The 17,976-nt window shown below is 39.9% G+C and overlaps 1 protein-coding gene across 1 annotated transcript in view; it reads left to right on the top strand.

The window, feature by feature from the left end:
- Window positions 1-17,976, top strand: part of LOC308089674 (parvalbumin beta-like) — a 238,267-nt gene that overhangs the window by 178,839 nt on the left and 41,452 nt on the right. The gene's annotated exons all lie outside the window — the stretch shown is intronic.

Raw genomic sequence — 17,976 nt, 5'->3', positions numbered from 1 at the left:
GTTGACCACACAGTATTCAGGGGTCTTGTGGACAGAAACTACATAATATATCATTGCTGTCTTGTCAGAAAACCCTGTTTTTCTATCCCTAATCTTTTAGTATTGTTTAATACTTCAGTGTCACGCCAAAAAAAAAAAAAAGTTAATCTACAACCTCACAACATGCTGCGATGTGTCTCCCCCCCATTCAGGATTTTCCAATATGTTTTTAAAATGGCCGATCTACAAGCTCACAACATGTTGCAAGCTTGCGGATCGGCTATTTTCAAATACCCTACATATAAAGGGTTAAAACGCTTCGACTGATTTTGATGTAATATTAACAGATTTTGCTGGGGACCTCCAGGAACACCCTCAAGGACCCCATTCTGAGAGCCACTGATTTACCTGATGAACTATTCAATTGATATTATATTAACATGCAATAAATCTTACATATTCTGTTTCTTGGGCCGATGGCAGACGAACCTCAAGCTGTTGGGAGAAGACGAATTGTCAAAAGTTCTGCTAGTTTTTATTCTTGTATTTATTTTTTACAGCTATAGCTCTTTATTTGATCATTATTATTGCTATAGACTAGAGTGTTTGCTCAGTAACAGAGGCCTCTCCCCGTCTCTCCAACCCTTCTTTAGTAAACAGAAAATACATTTTCATGTCAGGATACCAATATTATCCAATCAGGAGATAGAACCCCACAAAGACCATGTAATCATCTTCAATTGTATTGTGTTATAAAGGCCATGGGCCTAGTAGCAATGATTACTATCTGAATATAGAGCTATTTAACACTTATTTTATAATATAGTATCACTTACACTCCCATTGAAGGTAGGGAAAGTGATATGTGTTGGTTAAAATGTATATTATGATAGTAGTCATTGATATAGGTAGTGTTTAATAAACAGAAAATACATGTTCAGGTGGGTTGCAAAATTCCAGCCAATCAGGAGAGAGTATGCATGTGTGAGTTTTCTATCCTGATTGGATAAAATTGCAGCTTTTGGTATCCCGACCTGAAAAAGATTTTCTGTTGAATAAAGAGCTGGAGAGACATGGAGACTCCTGTTACTGAACAAACTCTATAGCAATGATTACTAGAATATAGAGCTATGTAATACTTATTTTACCCTCCCTTTGAAGAATATAGCAGAGTTGACCTTGCCTGAAGGCCAGAAGCCTAATAATCTCCCTTTTTTTTCCATGGTTCCCCATTGGCTGAGCGGTACATTTGGTTCTTCCTTGCCGGAGGCCCGGATTTGAATCCAGGTGCGTACATAAACTGGGCTCATACAGTCACATAACCTCCATAACTTAACTTTTTAATGTTTTTCGTAAATTCATGTCCTTTGTCATACTACAATGTCACGCAAAAGTAGCAAAAGTAGACGATCTTCAAGCTCAAAACGTGTCACGATGCGATGTGTTTTGAGCTTGTAGATCGGCTATTTTTTCTCTTTGTGAATTTGTATTCTGAAAAGTACGTTGTTTTTTTACATGAGGTTTCCGCCCGACAGACGATATACTGGACCTGGATCCTAAGTTAAAGGACAAGACCACTTTGGTAGAGGTGTGGGTTGTGTAGTTACCTTGCCATGATGTAACTCCAAAGGTGGACAAGAAATCTAAAATAATTGCTCCATTGATTAGAAATTGATGATTCTAAATATGCTCCTCATTGACTTACATTGTACAGTGAAACAGCTCTCAAAGTCACTCTTTTAGCACGTAAACGAACACAAACAAAGTTTATTCAGACATTATAGAACGAAACACAGTACCGTTTATGTGTTATAAAAGTTTAACTTTCTGTTTATTTTGCCATTTTTATTAGGAAGAAAACCCGGACTTGATCCGTGGATCCGGACCTGGATCTTCAAATAAATAGTCAAATCAACAGGAAGTTAACACTTTTTATTAAAAAAAATATAAACAGTACTGGGTTTGGTGATGTTCTATATTGTCTGAATCAACTTTGTTTGTGTTTGTTTATGTGCTAAAAGAGTGACTTTGAGAGATGTTTTTTACCGTACAATGTAAGTCAATGAGGAGCATATTTTGAATTATCAATTTCTAATGGAGCAATTCTTTTTGATTTCTTAATGTCCACCTTTGAAGTTACATCATGGCAAGGTAACTACACAACCCAAACCTCTACCAAAGTGGTCTTGCCCTTTAAAGAGACGAAAAGACTGGACCTGGCTGACCGGGATCCTAAGTTAACTCATTGGCCGCCATTATCGCATTAACGCGATCTAATAAATAGCGCGCTTGGCCGCCAGGATCGCGTTAATGCGATCTATGGTCTTTATTGATCTTTATGCTCTGATCACGCTATTCTGTTATGAATCAGGCTAAGTTTCAGGTTCCACTTACTTCAACCACCACTGCATCCGGTTCCATGACTTGGGTTCCGTTTTCGGTTTTACATTTTTCCCCCCAGTCATTTTCGACCATAATAGGGAAACAAACGTTTTTTCACACGCTATGAAAAACGATCGGAGACCTCCCCTCCTATAATCTATGGTCTGGGTGACGAACAGTCATCCCCGTTGTGTATCACAAAGTAATTTTCGCCGATAACAGAATCTGAGACATTTCACTTCCGGTTCATGTGTTTCACTGTGTGAGTGGGTCTGGGAGGGGGCGAGTGTGTCAGCGAGCCGATCAAGCTTGGTATGTGCTGCTCTCTAGTGGTGGAACGATCAAAACGATTCAAGTGTCAAGCTAGACTTTCTATATGTGAATTAAATAACAAAATAACGAAACAAAAAAACACGAAAATCGCTGGCAAGGGCTGCTATGAACGAGGTTTTAACTCTGGCAGTCAATGAGTTAATAACCATTCAAACCGGGAACGCATCTGTGTGTAATTATTTGATTTCTTTATTATCTACAAGCTCATAGCGCAGCACCAAGTGCCATGCTATGAGCTTGTAGATCTGTTTTTTTGAGCTTGTAGATATGGGGGTTTTTTTTATCGTGAAAATTTGTGCAAATCTTTGAATATGTATTTTTTAAAGCAAACAATTGAAACTCAAATCTTTGCTTCTGGGGATTCTACAAATGTCTGCTAAATCCTTTTTCATGTCAAGGACCCCCAAATACATTATATGTATTTGGCCGCGGTCCCCCAATATTTTGTAATAGGGAATCCCAGAAGCAAAGATTTGAGTCAAAAACATTCCCTTTAAAAATGTATGTATTCAAATATTTGCACATTTTCACGATTTTTCTAAAAAATAGCAGATCTACAAGCTCATAGCGCGGCACTTGGTGCCACGCTGTGAGCTTGTATATCTGCTATTTTTGAATAACCCAAAGGAATCTAAAAATGACACACAGATGCGTTCCCGGTCGTAATGGGTTAAGATTTGGAGTGGAACAGGCTGACCCGTTTGTTATGAGGACACAGGACTGCTGCTTTATTTTAGCCTTGATGATGACGAGGGCAACGTGCTTGGTGGTGATGATGTGATCAAAGAGGTGATATTATTATGTGTTTTTAGGATGGATGGGAGTGATTTGTACAATGAATTCACACTGAGGATATTTCCACAAAGGAACGATTCTTTAATTTGTTTAACCTTTTAATGTAAAGCACACAGGAAAATCTTGAGGGTTCATTTGACTCTGAAAGTGTAAAAATAGTGAGTGTTTTAACCACTTGAAGGTGAATACCACTAATTTTCAACATTGAACGATGTCTTTAATACACCTTAGAACTGTTGTGTGTAAACAAGAAAAACAGTCTTCCCCCTTCTATGTTGCTTAGAACTGGATAATTGATTGAGGTCATGTGATCAGTGACATACACAAGGTGTACTTTTTGGCTCCGCCCCCTCAGCCAAAAGCCATAGTTCAATATTGAAAATGAGTGGTATTCCCCTTTAAGCCCTATGTACGTCAACATATGACGAATAGAGAAAATAGATGATATGCAAGCTCACGACGCGTTGCATCGTGGATGCGTTATGAGCTTATAGAGCCTATTTTTAAAATGTTGTAACATTACTTTTGCCAAAAATGGTGACACCAGGATTAATGTGTTTAATCTACAAATTGAACTCATGGAGAGATACATGTGCAGTAATGCATCATGTGCTTAACCCATTGAAATCGGGGAAGCATCTGTGTCATTTTAAAAGAAGAGAAAGCAGCCTGCAGTTTCAATTAGCTTGGATTCAGACATAAGAGTAGAAAACTATTTAAGGAACATTTCAACAAAAGGCAATTCAATGTGCTTTAATATCGAGCAAATAAACACAATTATACAATAACATTAGGATGCATAAAACAAAAGGAGTAAACATAATGGATACAATTACAGTGCACAGCACCATATTATAATGAACATTAGTGAGGACCAATTATATGAAGATAGGTTGAACATGGGTGAAATCATAGAATACAATACCTACAGTAACAGTACATGTTGGTATTACACCATAATTAAAGGGATAGTTCACCCCCAAAAAGACATTTTTTCCCCCTATCGATTAGCCACCCCATTGAATTCATCGATATGTTTTAGTTTTTGTCGAATTCCTAAGCCAATAATTGGATGACCGGCAGCAGTTCTGGTAGGAGACACAAAGAGTCCCCTTTGTGTCTCCTACCGGAACCGCTGCTTCCTATTGGCTTAGGCATGCGACAAAAACAAAAAAAAACATCCATGAATTCAAGTCTCCATGGGGTGACTAATCGATAGAAAAAAGTAATTGTTTGGGTGAACTATCCCTTTAAGCGTAATTTGGAGAGATGACAGTATTGTTGTGCCTTTACACAAATACCCAGATATCAGAACAAGGTCTTTGTACAATGTATGTGTGTTCTCTTTTCTTTTTCTAGTATTTTAATCAGTATGTTTGGCTGGCAACGGGCCATGTCCTCTCCCGGCGAGGCCCAGACATACGGTAAGGTTAGTAACAATCTGTCCACCTGCCCCGGTCTAATTAAAACATAATTGTAGCATATGGCGTTCCACAAATGATCTCTCGGCTGGTGCCAAGAATAAATGTTCACATGGGATGTTCAGGTGACTTTTGTTTACTGGGTTTTTGTGGTCTTGTTTTTAACTCCGGACCGGGGAATGATGAGATCAAAGGGACTCCATAGTGCCAAGAACAGTGAGCTCTAAAGTGGGGTCCAGGGCAACTTTAGGGGGTCCCGTTAACTCGGTGACCATTGCTCTAGATAGATTTTATAGTATCACAATGTTATCCAGTCAGGAGAGAGAACCCATACGAGATTACAGGACAAAGAAGTGAAATTAGAAGTGATGACACAAATAAATGAGCAGAGACACAAGTGGAACTGGAACACTATAAAACTTAAGCTGAATGGGTTCTCTCTACTGATTTGCTCAAATTGGCAACCCACCTGAACGGGCTGAGCAGATGGGAGACCACAAACACTCTATAGCAATGATTACAATGAGAATACAGTGATGTAACATTTTAACAAAAAACGTTTTGTTTTTTACCCAAAAAATATCACTTACCCTATCTTGAAGGAACAATGTCAAAAAGCATAGCAGCAGCATGTGGTCACCTGAATTAACCACAGTCGCTGTCCTAGGTCCTGATTTAATAACAGTCACTGTCCTATGTTCTCATTTAACCACAGTCGCTGTCCTAGGTCCTGATTTAACCACAGTCGCTGTCCTAGGTCCTGATTTAACCACAGTCACTGTCCTAGGTCCTGATTTAACCACAATCGCTGTCCTAGGTCCTGACAGTCACTGTCCTAGGTCTTGAATTTGTCAAAACAGGTAGCCTATTTTCTGCACCGACCTGTGTTTGAATAATTAATGGTAGATGTTGTAGCCTAATAGCCAGTGGTGGACAAAGTACTCGACCCCAGTACTTGAGTAAAAGTACAGATACTCCTGGTCAAATTCACTTCACTACAAGTAAAAGTAGCTCAGTCAAAATGTCACTCAAGTAAGAGTACAAAAGTCATTGCTTTTAAATATATTCAAAGTATTCAAAAGTACATGATTTTAAAAACCCTAGAACACTAACCATGAAAATAGTCACACTAACACTAACCATGGGTATATTTTACCCGATATAATAAATTACATAAAAACAATTTCTCATCAAAATATATTAAAGTACAACAATACATGGCAAATTGAGGTACTCCTGATATTTCAACATGAAGTTTCACCAAAAAAAACGAAAACAAATATATCATGGGGGAACCCTATAAAAAAAAGCAGCAAAATTGGTGGAAGAATGAAAGAAATAAAACAAACCTACCTTCTATGATGTTAGTGAGCATCCTGAAGGTACCCAAGGACCCGCCCACCTCAGACATCAGCAACATTATGAAAATCACATCATTACAATTGTTCGGGTGAAATTCACCCATGGGTGTCTCTGGGGTTAAAGTAAAAGTAAAAGTACATGCTTTAAAAAAATACTTAAAGTAAAAGTAGACGTACATGTCTTAATTTTTATATCAGGTACGATTCCAGGCCACGCCAGCATATGTGTCGATGAAATTAAATGTGTCCCTGAGCAAGACTCTTAACCCCTAATTGCTCACAGGCCCTCATTGAAAACAAGCCCGCAAGGACTTTCATGAACGTCCTGTTAAAAGGAATTATCCTTATCCTTATCATTGAATTGCTGTAATGTCACAATGAATTTATAGGACCTTGTAACTCTTGTTTCAGAGAAGTAACTCTGAAACCACCTGCACTGCATGCACTGATGTGCTTGCTTGTAGACCCGCTACGTTATACAAAGCCTGCAGAAACACCCATAAAAACATAAAAATTAGCTTTTTGGAGGCCAGGTGTGTTCTATATGTCAATGTAATTTAGGGTTGATTGGATGTTGTGTTTGTGATATGTTTATTTTTTTGGATTAGAAATAGGTCCCAGCCAGCCCACAAATTTATGAATCCAATTACAGTCAAACAGTATGGAGAATCAGAACCCTGTTTGATTCTCATTTTCACTGACCCGTCCCCGCGGGGTGGGGGGGGGGGGTTTCCCTGGCACAAAATAGATGGGGGGGGGTCTGACAGACAGAGAGAGAAAAAAGACAGCAAGCTGGTATACATGACTAGTCATGTCTCGTTTGTATGTGTGCCAATAGAGCACCGAAGTCTGACGTAATTTACACATCCTACCTGGGTCGCGTTTTTTTTACCCCATTCTGAATTCCCATAGACGTGTTTAATATTGCGTCAAATAAGATCTGTGTTCCAAAAATAAACAAATGATCCCGGCGGTTTGACTCATATGGATATGAAGCATCAACTGACGGTGAGAAAATGCGTATCAAATATGAGTGACTGACTATCATAAACGATACAGAGCCACCACCCTGACAATATGCACCGAGACAGTTTGTTTATTTTTGGACCACAATTCTTATATGAGACGATTCTAAGATGACCCAATGTTATTCTCCATAGAGAAATTACTTCTACGACCCAGGGGATGAACGAGTGACGTCAGGACTTCTGTGCTCTATGACAAGTGCTTAGCAGCAAAGCTTAGCTCTGTAACAAAGTGGTTTGGATGAAGTTTTATGTGAACCTTTCTGCATGGACATCTTCAAAGTGAAGTTCCCTCCTCAGTTCTTTCCTTCCATGCTGTATATTTGTCTAACGCCCCAAATTCAATTTTGGACTCTTCATGCATATTCAGTAGCCAGCGGCCACTGAATATGCATGAGTTCCTAAATTACATTTTGATAACTGTTGACAGCTTTGCCGTAGCGCCGCGTGGACGCAGCTAACTAGCATGCTTGTTAGCATGGATGAGAGTCAAACGCTTTGTTGTTAGCATGGATGAGACTCAAACGCTTTGTTGTTAGCATGGATGAGCCTCTAATGCTTTGTTGTTAGCATGGATGAGACTCTAATGCTTTGTTGTTAGCATGGATGAGACTCTAATGCTTTGTTGTTAGCATGGATGAGACTCTAATGCTTTGTTGTTAGCATGGATGAGACTCTAATGCTTTGTTGTTAGCATGGATGAGACTCAAACGCTTTGTTGTTAGCATGGATGAGACTCAAACGCTTTGTTGTTAGCATGGATGAGCCTCTAATGCTTTGTTGTTAGCATGGATGAGACTCTAATGCTTTGTTGTTAGCATGGATGAGACTCTAATGCTTTGTTGTTAGCATGGATGAGACTCTAATGCTTTGTTGTTAGCATGGATGAGACTCTAATGCTTTGTTGTTAGCATGGATGAGACTCTAATGCTTTGTTGTTAGCATGGATGAGACTCTAATGCTTTGTTGTTAGCATGGATGAGACTCTAATGCTTTGTTGTTAGCATGGATGAGACTCAAACGCTTTGTTGTTAGCATGGATGAGACTCAAACGCTTTGTTGTTAGCATGGATGAGCCTCTAATGCTTTGTTGTTAGCATGGATGAGACTCTAATGCTTTGTTGTTAGCATGGATGAGACTCTAATGCTTTGTTGTTAGCATGGATGAGACTCTAATGCTTTGTTGTTAGCATGGATGAGACTCTAATGCTTTGTTGTTAGCATGGATGAGACTCTAATGCTTTGTTGTTAGCCTGGATGAGACTCTAATGCTTTGTTGTTAGCCTGGATGAGACTCTAATGCTTTGTTGTTAGCATGGATGAGACTCTAATGCTTTGTTGTTAGCATGGATGAGACTCTAATGCTTTGTTGTTAGCCTGGATGAGACTCTAATGCTCTGTTGTTAGCCTGGATGAGACTCTAATGCTTTGTTGTTAGCATGGATGAGACTCTAATGCTTTGTTGTTAGCATGGATGAGACTCTAATGCTTTGTTGTTAGAATGGATGAGACTCTAATGCTTTGTTGTTAGCATGGATGAGACTCTAATTATTTGTTGTTAGCCTGGATGAGACTCTAAAGCGTTGGTACAGTGTTAGCCCCCCTGGACTCTTTGACACCAGACCAGCAGCACCATCAAAGTAGATCATATTTAACGATGATGATGATGATGATGATTGAAGAACAAGTACCTTCAAAATACTGAGTGTCATCAAGCAACAGTAAGATACAGTAGGCTACACTTCATTAGTATTCTGACAGTATTGCTGCGTGATGTACGCACGCGCAAGAACGCATGCACACACACGCAAGCACGCACGCACGCACACGCAAACGTACGCAAACACACACAGGCACGCAAGCGCAATTACACGCACGCACGCATGATCGGGTTGGCACACATGCACACATGCACGCACGCGCGCAACATCGTGACGCATTGTGAGCTTGTAGATCGGCTATTTTCAAATGGCCGAAATGTATATAGGGCTGAAGTGGTTAATGTGTGTTTTGTAATAATAATCAAAATCTATAAGTAATTAGTAACTAAAGTTTTCAAATAATTGTAGTGGAGTAAAAGTACAATATTTGGGTCCGAGATGTAGTCGAGTAGAAGTAAAAGTACTGAAAATTGGAAATACTCCAGTAAAGTAAAAATACCTCAAAAGTTTACTTAAGTACAGTACTTGAGTAAATGTACTTAGTTACTTTACACCACTGTGGACCTGCACTGGCTTTAAAAAACTGTGATATTAGACACCAAACCGTATGTATGTATGTACTGTGTGTGTGTGTGTGTGTGTGTGTGTGTGTGGGGGTGTGGGGGTGTGGGTGTGTGTGCGCGCGCTTGCGTGCTTGCGTGTGTGTCTGCTTGTCTGCGTGAGTGTGCGTGCGTGCGTGCATGCATGCGTGTGCATGCGTGTGCGTGCACTGTGCATCTACACAGCTTACGTCCTCTAATCCAGTCTCTCCCACTCATCCAGTCACAGGGCCAACATGTACAGTAAAGCCTAAAATCACACTGACATCATGGACGTGTTTTAAAGCAACACAGTTTTGCTGGGTGATTATGGCAGAGTTATGAATATTAAACCATGATACACACCACCAGCCGACTGGAGCCACGGATTGTTTTAATCCATCAAGACCGGGAACGCATGCTGTGTCATTTTAGATGTCTTTGGCTATTAAAAAATAGTAGATCTACAAGCTCATAGCGTGGCACTGAGTGCCGCGCTATGAGCTTGTAGATCTGCTATTTTTGAAAAATCGTGTGAATTTGTGCAAATCTTTGAATAAATATAATTCTTAAAGGGAACATTTTTAACTAAAATCTTTGCTTTTGGTGGGGGTCCCTGGAACAACATATTTTCAGATGGGGGTCCGTGGCCATATATGTATCATTTTGGGGGGTCCTCGACATGAAAAGGTTTGAGAACCACTGATTATAGCGACAAAAGTTTTTTCAAAAAACTGTTAGATTTAGAAGACATTAGACTCTAGCTTGTATCAGTGGCGTCAGTTCAGTAAAAGTTAAGGAATGGCAAGATTAGGGTTGCCAACTCCCAGAGATTAAAGTAAGGGACACCTATCCTGGGCGCACGACAAAGCCGTGTGGCCGGAAAAAAAATAAATTGGGGGTCAAACCCCCCAAAACCCCTGAAAGACATAGAAAACTATGCATTATACCTATAACACAATACAGACACAATGGTCTTACACCTGCATTAGGCTACTATACATGATTATTATTATTATTATATAATTATTATTTTATTATTATAAAATATTATATATTTTTTAGCAAAGGTGTAACACCTGCCATACCTTGCCATACCCAATTGACGCCCATGGCTTGTATATCTGCTATTTTCTTTAATAGCCAAAAAAATCTAAAATGACACAGATGCGTTCCCGGTCTTAACGGATTAACAAACGTTCAGCTCTGTTCTGCCCCAAATGTTTAATCCGACCAGAAAACAAAGAGAACTGGAGCGCGATTATCACTCCTGTCATTGTCTCTCTCTCTCTCTCTCTCTCTCTCTCTCTCTCTCTGTTCCAGTCTTACTCATGGGATTTACATCCTAACTACAACAGGTGCAGGTATATAATGGGGAGATACTGTGTCACGCATCATGTCATTTTAGATTTTATAGCTATAACCATTATTTTATACTTTGGCTTTTCAAAAATAGCAGATCTACAAGCTCATAGCGCGGCACCTAAGCGCTATGAGCTTGTAGATCTGCAATTTTAGAAAAATCTTGAGCAAATCTTTGAATACATATATTTTTTGAAACATAATTTTCAACTCAAGTCTTTGCTTCTGGGGGGGGCGGGTCCCTGGAACAACATATTTTGATGGGGGTTGGCGGCAAAAAACTACAATTTTGGGGGACTGCGATGCAGATGCAGATGCGGATGCAGTTGCAGATGCGGACCCCCAATCTCAAGTTCCAGGGTCCCCATTCCCCCCCCCCCCAGAAGCAAAGATTTTAGTTAAAAATGTTTGCTTTAAAAATATATATATTCAAAGATTTGCACAAATTCTCTTGATTTTTCAAAAATAGCAGATCTACAAGCTTGTAGATCTGCTATTTTTGAATAGCCCAAAGAAATAAAAAAAATACACACTTACTTTCCGTATGGAGGGGAGTGTGGATTACAGTGTGAGTTTTTTTTTTACAGTGTTCTTTGCTTTATCTCTCCAGAGAGCCTTCCATTCCCAAGGAGCGGATGACCCAGATTTTTTAGAGCTGTATGGCTGTCTGTCAGTCAAATATTAATAGAACTATGTATAGATATGAGTATTGGAGGGGGAAAAGTGGCACTCGTGTCTTAAATAAATCTTTAGTTTCTTTGAATTGACGATGGCATTATTATTATTAACCAGCAGTGTTGATTTTGTCGACTAAAACTAAGACGAAAAATGTATTCTCGACTACCTTTTTTCACTGACGAAAACGAAATAAAAACGAAATAAAAACTAAGCTAAGATGACTAAAACTATCACTAGATATACTGACAATTTTGGCAATTAATAAAAACTAGACTAAAATGTTAGTGAGGGACGGGTGGAGAAGAGATCCAGTAGAAGACAAGTCATCATGGGTGCGTGCAGATATCACAGACCGAAAATATCTGCGCGATGCGTTGTGAGCTTGTAGATCTGCTATTTTCAGCATGCAGCTAAGTGAAAATCAGCCATTTCGATGGCATCACAGCCCGCCAAAAATACATTTTAGTCGACTAAAATCTTATGATATTTAGTCAACTAAAACTAGACTAAAAGTAAAACATTTCAATATGACTAAAACTATGCAGAATTTTACACGAAAGACTATGACTAAAACTAAATCAAAATTTGCTGTCAAAATCCACACTGTTAACCAGTTGATAGCCATTATGTTGCCCTGATGTGGCTGCCTGAAATACACTGACCAATAAAAAACTTGACTGACGATGATGACGATGATGATGATGACAGCTCAAATCTGTGCTTTCTTTGACGTCTTTATGAAGAGGCCAGATTGTACCGCTTGTACACAAAAGGGAGTTATTCACAACAATTTAGCCTTGCCTACTAATTTGATACACTTATTTGTTTTAGCTCTTGCTCATTTGATTTTCCTATTTGTCTCATCTGTTTAAGAAAGCAGGTAGCTGATATATTGCACTTTTACCTTAGCGCTAGGTAAACTCTTAGTTGCTTGTTTTAGAAGAGAATGCATTTAAAACTTCTGGTGATTAGTAGTTTTCTTATTATGTTGAATGCACTTATTGTAAGTCGCTTTGGATAAAAGTGTCTGCGTCTTCTTCTTCTTTCATGTATCGTGGTCATATGTACAGCTCAGTGTTGCAAAGCCACGCTCTCGTCTCTGGTCCCACTTGGAAGAGGCCAGCCTCTGAAGGAGGTCTGTACAAGCTATGAACTTGTAGATCTGCTATATTTTTGAAACATTGTGAACATTATTGTGCAAATCTTTGAATATATATATCGTTTTAAAGCAAACATTTTTAACTCAAATCTTTGCTTATGGGGGTCCCATGGCCAAATACATATCATTTTGGGGGTCTTTGACATGAAAAAAGTTTGAGAACCACTGATTATAGCAACACACGTAAAAAAAAAGAGAGAAACTGTTAGGATTTAGAATACATTTGTAGAATCCCCAGAAGCTAAGATTTGAGTAAAAATGGCCAGAGAGGAGAGGAGAGGAGAGGAGAGGAGAGGAGAGGAGAGGAGAGGCTAAAACAAATCAATATCCAGGTTAAAAGCAGATAAAACTAAGCACTATTATCTATCACAATAAATCACAGTAAGTAGATTAAGACAAAAAAATCTATAAATAAATAAACAAATTAAATAAATAAAAACAGGCTGGGTAAACTGTCTGGCAGGCAGACAGCAATTAGTTTTTGGAGACAGAGGAGGTGCAGGTGGTTCCAGCAGGCCAGGGTTAATGCACTGGCTTTAGGCGACATACCAAAGCATATAGCTCTTGTGCTATAACCACGCCCGCTTCTGTGACGCACGCGGAACTGCCTCTCGCCTAAAACAACTGTGGACTACTTTCTTGGCCGATAAAGTATGGTTTTGGGCCGTGGCGGAGGCGCACCGTCTCAAGCGAACTTGAGCCACCGGAGGCACCGCCGAGCGAGCTAAAGTGAGCGAGTCGCCGTGCCGAACGTTGCAAAGTTCGCTTGAGACGGTGTGCCTCGGCAAAGAGGTTTGGTTTAGAGCGGAAAAAATAACAGTCAAGTATTAATTAAATCATGTTAAAAAGTTTAACATAATTCTATACAATATGTAGTGTGGGGGGGGGGTCCTTGCTTCAGCTCTCTATCAGCTAAGGGGTCCTTGGCCTGAAAAACGTTAAAGACCCCTGATAGTATTGCCAGTTTGTTTTTGTTTAGAGTTGTTCTGTCCAGGTGATAAAGTGCATCATGGTGGTATACAGCCCAGACAGCAGGTGCTTTAATGGCTTCCCGATAAGCTGCCCGCCCCCTTCCTGTCACCCTGACGCTGATATGTACTATTCTTGCACCTTAAAGGACGAATTCACCCTTTTACAACCTAACTTCATATAATATAATTGGTTCTCACTAATGCTCATTATAAAAATGGTAAAAAAAGATTAGAAATAATCTACTCAGTCTGTGTCTCACTTCTTCACTTCTGTGGACACTTCAGAAACCCGTCTACCATGGGGGCGCCCGCTGGCCTAGCGGTCCAGGCTCATATACCACATATAGGCTCTAATGCAGCCTAGTTCGAATCCCCTTCCCGACGACCTTCGCTGTATGTCACTCCCCATCTCTCTCTCTCTCCCTGTTTCCTGTCTGTCTCCACTAAATACCACCAATAAAGGCATAAAAAAGGTCCAAAGAATATTAACAAAAAGTAGGGGGGAAAAAAATGCCCACCAGTGTCAGCATCATTAGGCAGGTTTATTTATGTATTTGTTTTATTAACGTGAGAACAATGGCTTCCATTATAGCATGCTAACTTTCCAGGAATAGAAAGCCTGTAGTTTCTATTAGCTTGGATTCCCCATCGATGATGTCACTGGTAGGCAGGTTTCTGAACTGTCCACAGCCCTCCTCTGAGACACAGAGTGAGTAGACAGAACTGGTAACATGTTATAATGTGCATTATATGAATGCTAGGTTGAAAATGGGTGAAGTTGTCCTTTAACTAACATCCATATCATGTATACAGTATATATCTGCTATGCTCATGCACCTTATGTCTAACCTCAGGTTCTTACTGTACCTTATGCACCTGATGTCTAACCTCAGGTACTTACTGTACCTTATGCACCTGATGTCTAACCTCAGGTACTATGTGTACACATTGTACAATAAGATGTATTGTTGTTGTTTTTATCGATCTTTCCCTCTCTTCCAGAGCCGTCTGGGAGAAATGCGGGGCCCGGTGCGAAGTCGCGTGCGGTTTTGGGCGGATATTTCCGAGTTTTTGGTGGTTATTTGCGGTTATTTCTTTTTATAACTCTTGCGAGGGGGCCTCGCAAAAAAAAAATATTTTTTTCTTTTTTGCGAGGCCCCCCCAAGTGCGGGGCCCGGTGCGGTCGCACCGCTCGCACCACCCTTGCGACGGCCCTGCTCTCTTCTCCTTGCCCCCCCTTTCTTCACCTCTCTCTCTCTCTCTCTCTCTCTCTCTCTCTCTCTCTCTCTCTCTCTCTCTCTCTCTCTCTCTCTCTCTCTCTCTCTCTCTCTCTCTCTCCCCCCCTCCCTCTCTCTCTCTGAAAGGTCACATGCTCTCCAGCTGTGTGTCCCCTGGGGCTGATCTGTCATCGGTGTCACCTCTTGTTCGTTCCTGCTCTTCCTCTCTGTGTCCGTCCAATCACGTTTCCTCCGCTGTGCTTCATCCAATCACGGCTCCCCTCCAGTGTGGTTAAACCAGTGGCTTGTGGGTAATGTTGAAGTGACTGGTGTTGACATCCATCTCACCCAGTGTGGGATGTCACACCCAAACAGATAGGTGGTTATGTATGTATGTGTTCTAACCGTTAGAGCAGTGGTTCTCAACCTGTGGGTTGGGACCCCCAGGGGGGCACATGGCACCGCAAAGGGTTAATCCAGCCCTGATTGTTGATACTTTTATGTGACACGGTACCACACAAGCTACAAGGGCATTTAGGAAAAAACATAACATATGGAGATAAGAGGTTTCTGCCCGACAGTGACGATATACAAAGTCCAATACATACATAAGGTACATGGTTAAGAATGAGCCATGGATAGATGGCGTTAAGGAAGGCAAGGCAGAGATGGAAAACATCCGGCATATGAAAATAGCAGCAGGTTGTGTGTGTGTGTGTGTGTGTGTGTGTGTGTGTGTGTGTGTGTGTGTGTGTGTGTGTGTGTGTGTGTGTGTGTGTGTGTGTGTGTGTGTGTGTGTGTGTGTGTGTGTGTGTGTGTGTGTGTGTGTGTGTGTGTGTGTGTGTGTGTGTGTGTGTGTGTGTGTGTGTGTGTGTGTACAATCACAGTTTGATGTGTCATGGTGACAGAGGCATGGTAAAAGAAAAAAACAGAGCAGGTACTGAGTCACCTTCTCTTGTGCATGATATCGTATGAAATGATTATGCAACACAACTGTTGAGAGACTGTACTTATATTGACTTTCTAGCAGTGGTTCTCAAAGTGGGGTCCGGGGACCCCCAGGGGTCCTTGAGGTGGTTCGAGGGGGTTCCCCAGCAAAAGTAGTTGACTAGTCTAGTTGACAAAAAATGCGTATGACCATATTTGTGCATATCTGTCAAAAAGGATAACATTTGTGTGAGGCGTTGTGAGCTTGTAGATCGGCTATTTTTGGCTTAAGTTCTCCTCAGAAAAGGGATGCAAGGGTTTAAAAAAAATCCTATCACACGAAGATGTGGCGGCCCCCCTGTAGTACCTCTGAGGAACCCCGCCTAGGCGGTCCCGGACCACCTGTTGAAGACCCTTGCATTAGACCCATTGACTCTGTTTTGCCAAGATGGAGAGAAACTGTGTTGTGTTGATAACAATATGTTGATTTTGTGGAATTGTGCACTAGGATCATTTACCCCTGATTTATCATGGAGAGACCAGTGGTGGAAGAAGTAGCCTACTCAGATATTTTACTTAAGTAAAAGTAGCAATAACCACAATATAAACATACTCTGTTACAAGTAAAAGGCCTGTGTTCAAAATGTTACTTTGGGTAAAAGTACCAAAGTATTGGCATCAAAATATACTTAAAGTACCAAAAGTAAAAGTACTAAAATGTTGGAAAATAGCAGATCTACAAGCTCACAACGTGTCGCGTTGTAGATCGGCTATATTCAAATAGCCTACGTATAAAATAGGGCTAAAGTGGTTAATGTATGTTATTGTTAATGTTGTATGTATATTATGTATATTATAATATATTGATTTATATCTGCAAAGTAACTAGTAAAAGTACAATATTTACCTCTCAGATGTAGTGGAGTAGAAGTAAAAGTATTGAAATTAGAAAATACTCCAGTGCAGTCAAAATACCTCAAAATTGTATTTAAGTACAGTACTTGAGTAAATGTACTTAGTTACTTTACACCACTGGTAGAGACTAGGCCTGTCACAATTATTGCATAATAATTGCCTAATTGCAATCATTTGAGATGAATTGTATCAGTTATATTGTATTAACATACTCTACCATACAGATTGTATAAGTTATATTGTATTAACATACTCTACCATACAGATTGTATAAGTTATATTGTAATAACATACTGTATTCCACCTACTGGAAAGGAGTCACTTGAAGCAAACATACAGTAGCAGGCTACTACTGTACTTTTAAAGAGCAGAATCATATCTAAAGTGGGAATGCAGCTGCAAGAAGTTGTCATCAGCAACAGACCAGCTACTTTCCATTTATACTATTATTACTAGCCTACTACTATTATTATTATTACTACTACTAGTATTTGTACTGTTATTACTAGCCAACTACTATTATTACTACTAGTAGTATTTGTACTACAAATGTTGTTTAAAAAAACAGAGGAATCATGATGCAGCAGGCGGTTTCAGGCTATTGTAAATTCAGAGTTATTGTTGTTTGTTCGTCCCCAACAGAGCAGCTACTTTGCATTTGTACTGTTTTATCCCTGAGGCTGACAGGATGACAGCTAAGTGAGTCACCATCTTTATTTCTGATAAAACATGTTCTTTACAACCTATTTGGACCAACAGTGACCTCTAGTGGATGATGTGAAGACAAACAGTTGGCTTACAGGGTGAGCCTTTTAAAGTTCTTTCAACCTGACCCTCCATGTGTTGGGCACAGTGGTGGAATAAGTACTCACATTTATTTTGCTTAAGTAAAAGTATCAATACTGCAATGCAGAAATACTCTGTTACAAGTAAAAGTCCGGAATTCAAACTTTTGTTGTGTAAAAGTACAAACGTATTGGTATCAACATGTACTTAAGGTACCAAAAGTAGAAAGTACTCATCATGCAGAATGTCCCATTTAACAACTTTTCAAATGTATAAAATGTATAATGATATTTTGAAAATAGCAGATCTACAAGCTCACAATATTGTGAGCTTGTAGATCGGCTATTTTCAAATGGCCGAAATGTTTATAGGGCTGAAGTGGTAAATCTGCAAAGTAACTAGTAACTAAAGTTTTCAAATATTTGT

Source organism: Gymnoscopelus braueri (assembly GCF_963280865.1).
Source record: "Gymnoscopelus braueri genome assembly, chromosome: 8".
Taxonomy (NCBI): Eukaryota; Metazoa; Chordata; class Actinopteri; order Myctophiformes; family Myctophidae; genus Gymnoscopelus; species Gymnoscopelus braueri.
Note: the sequence above shows the minus strand (reverse complement) of the source record. Positions and strands in the feature narration are given on the sequence as shown.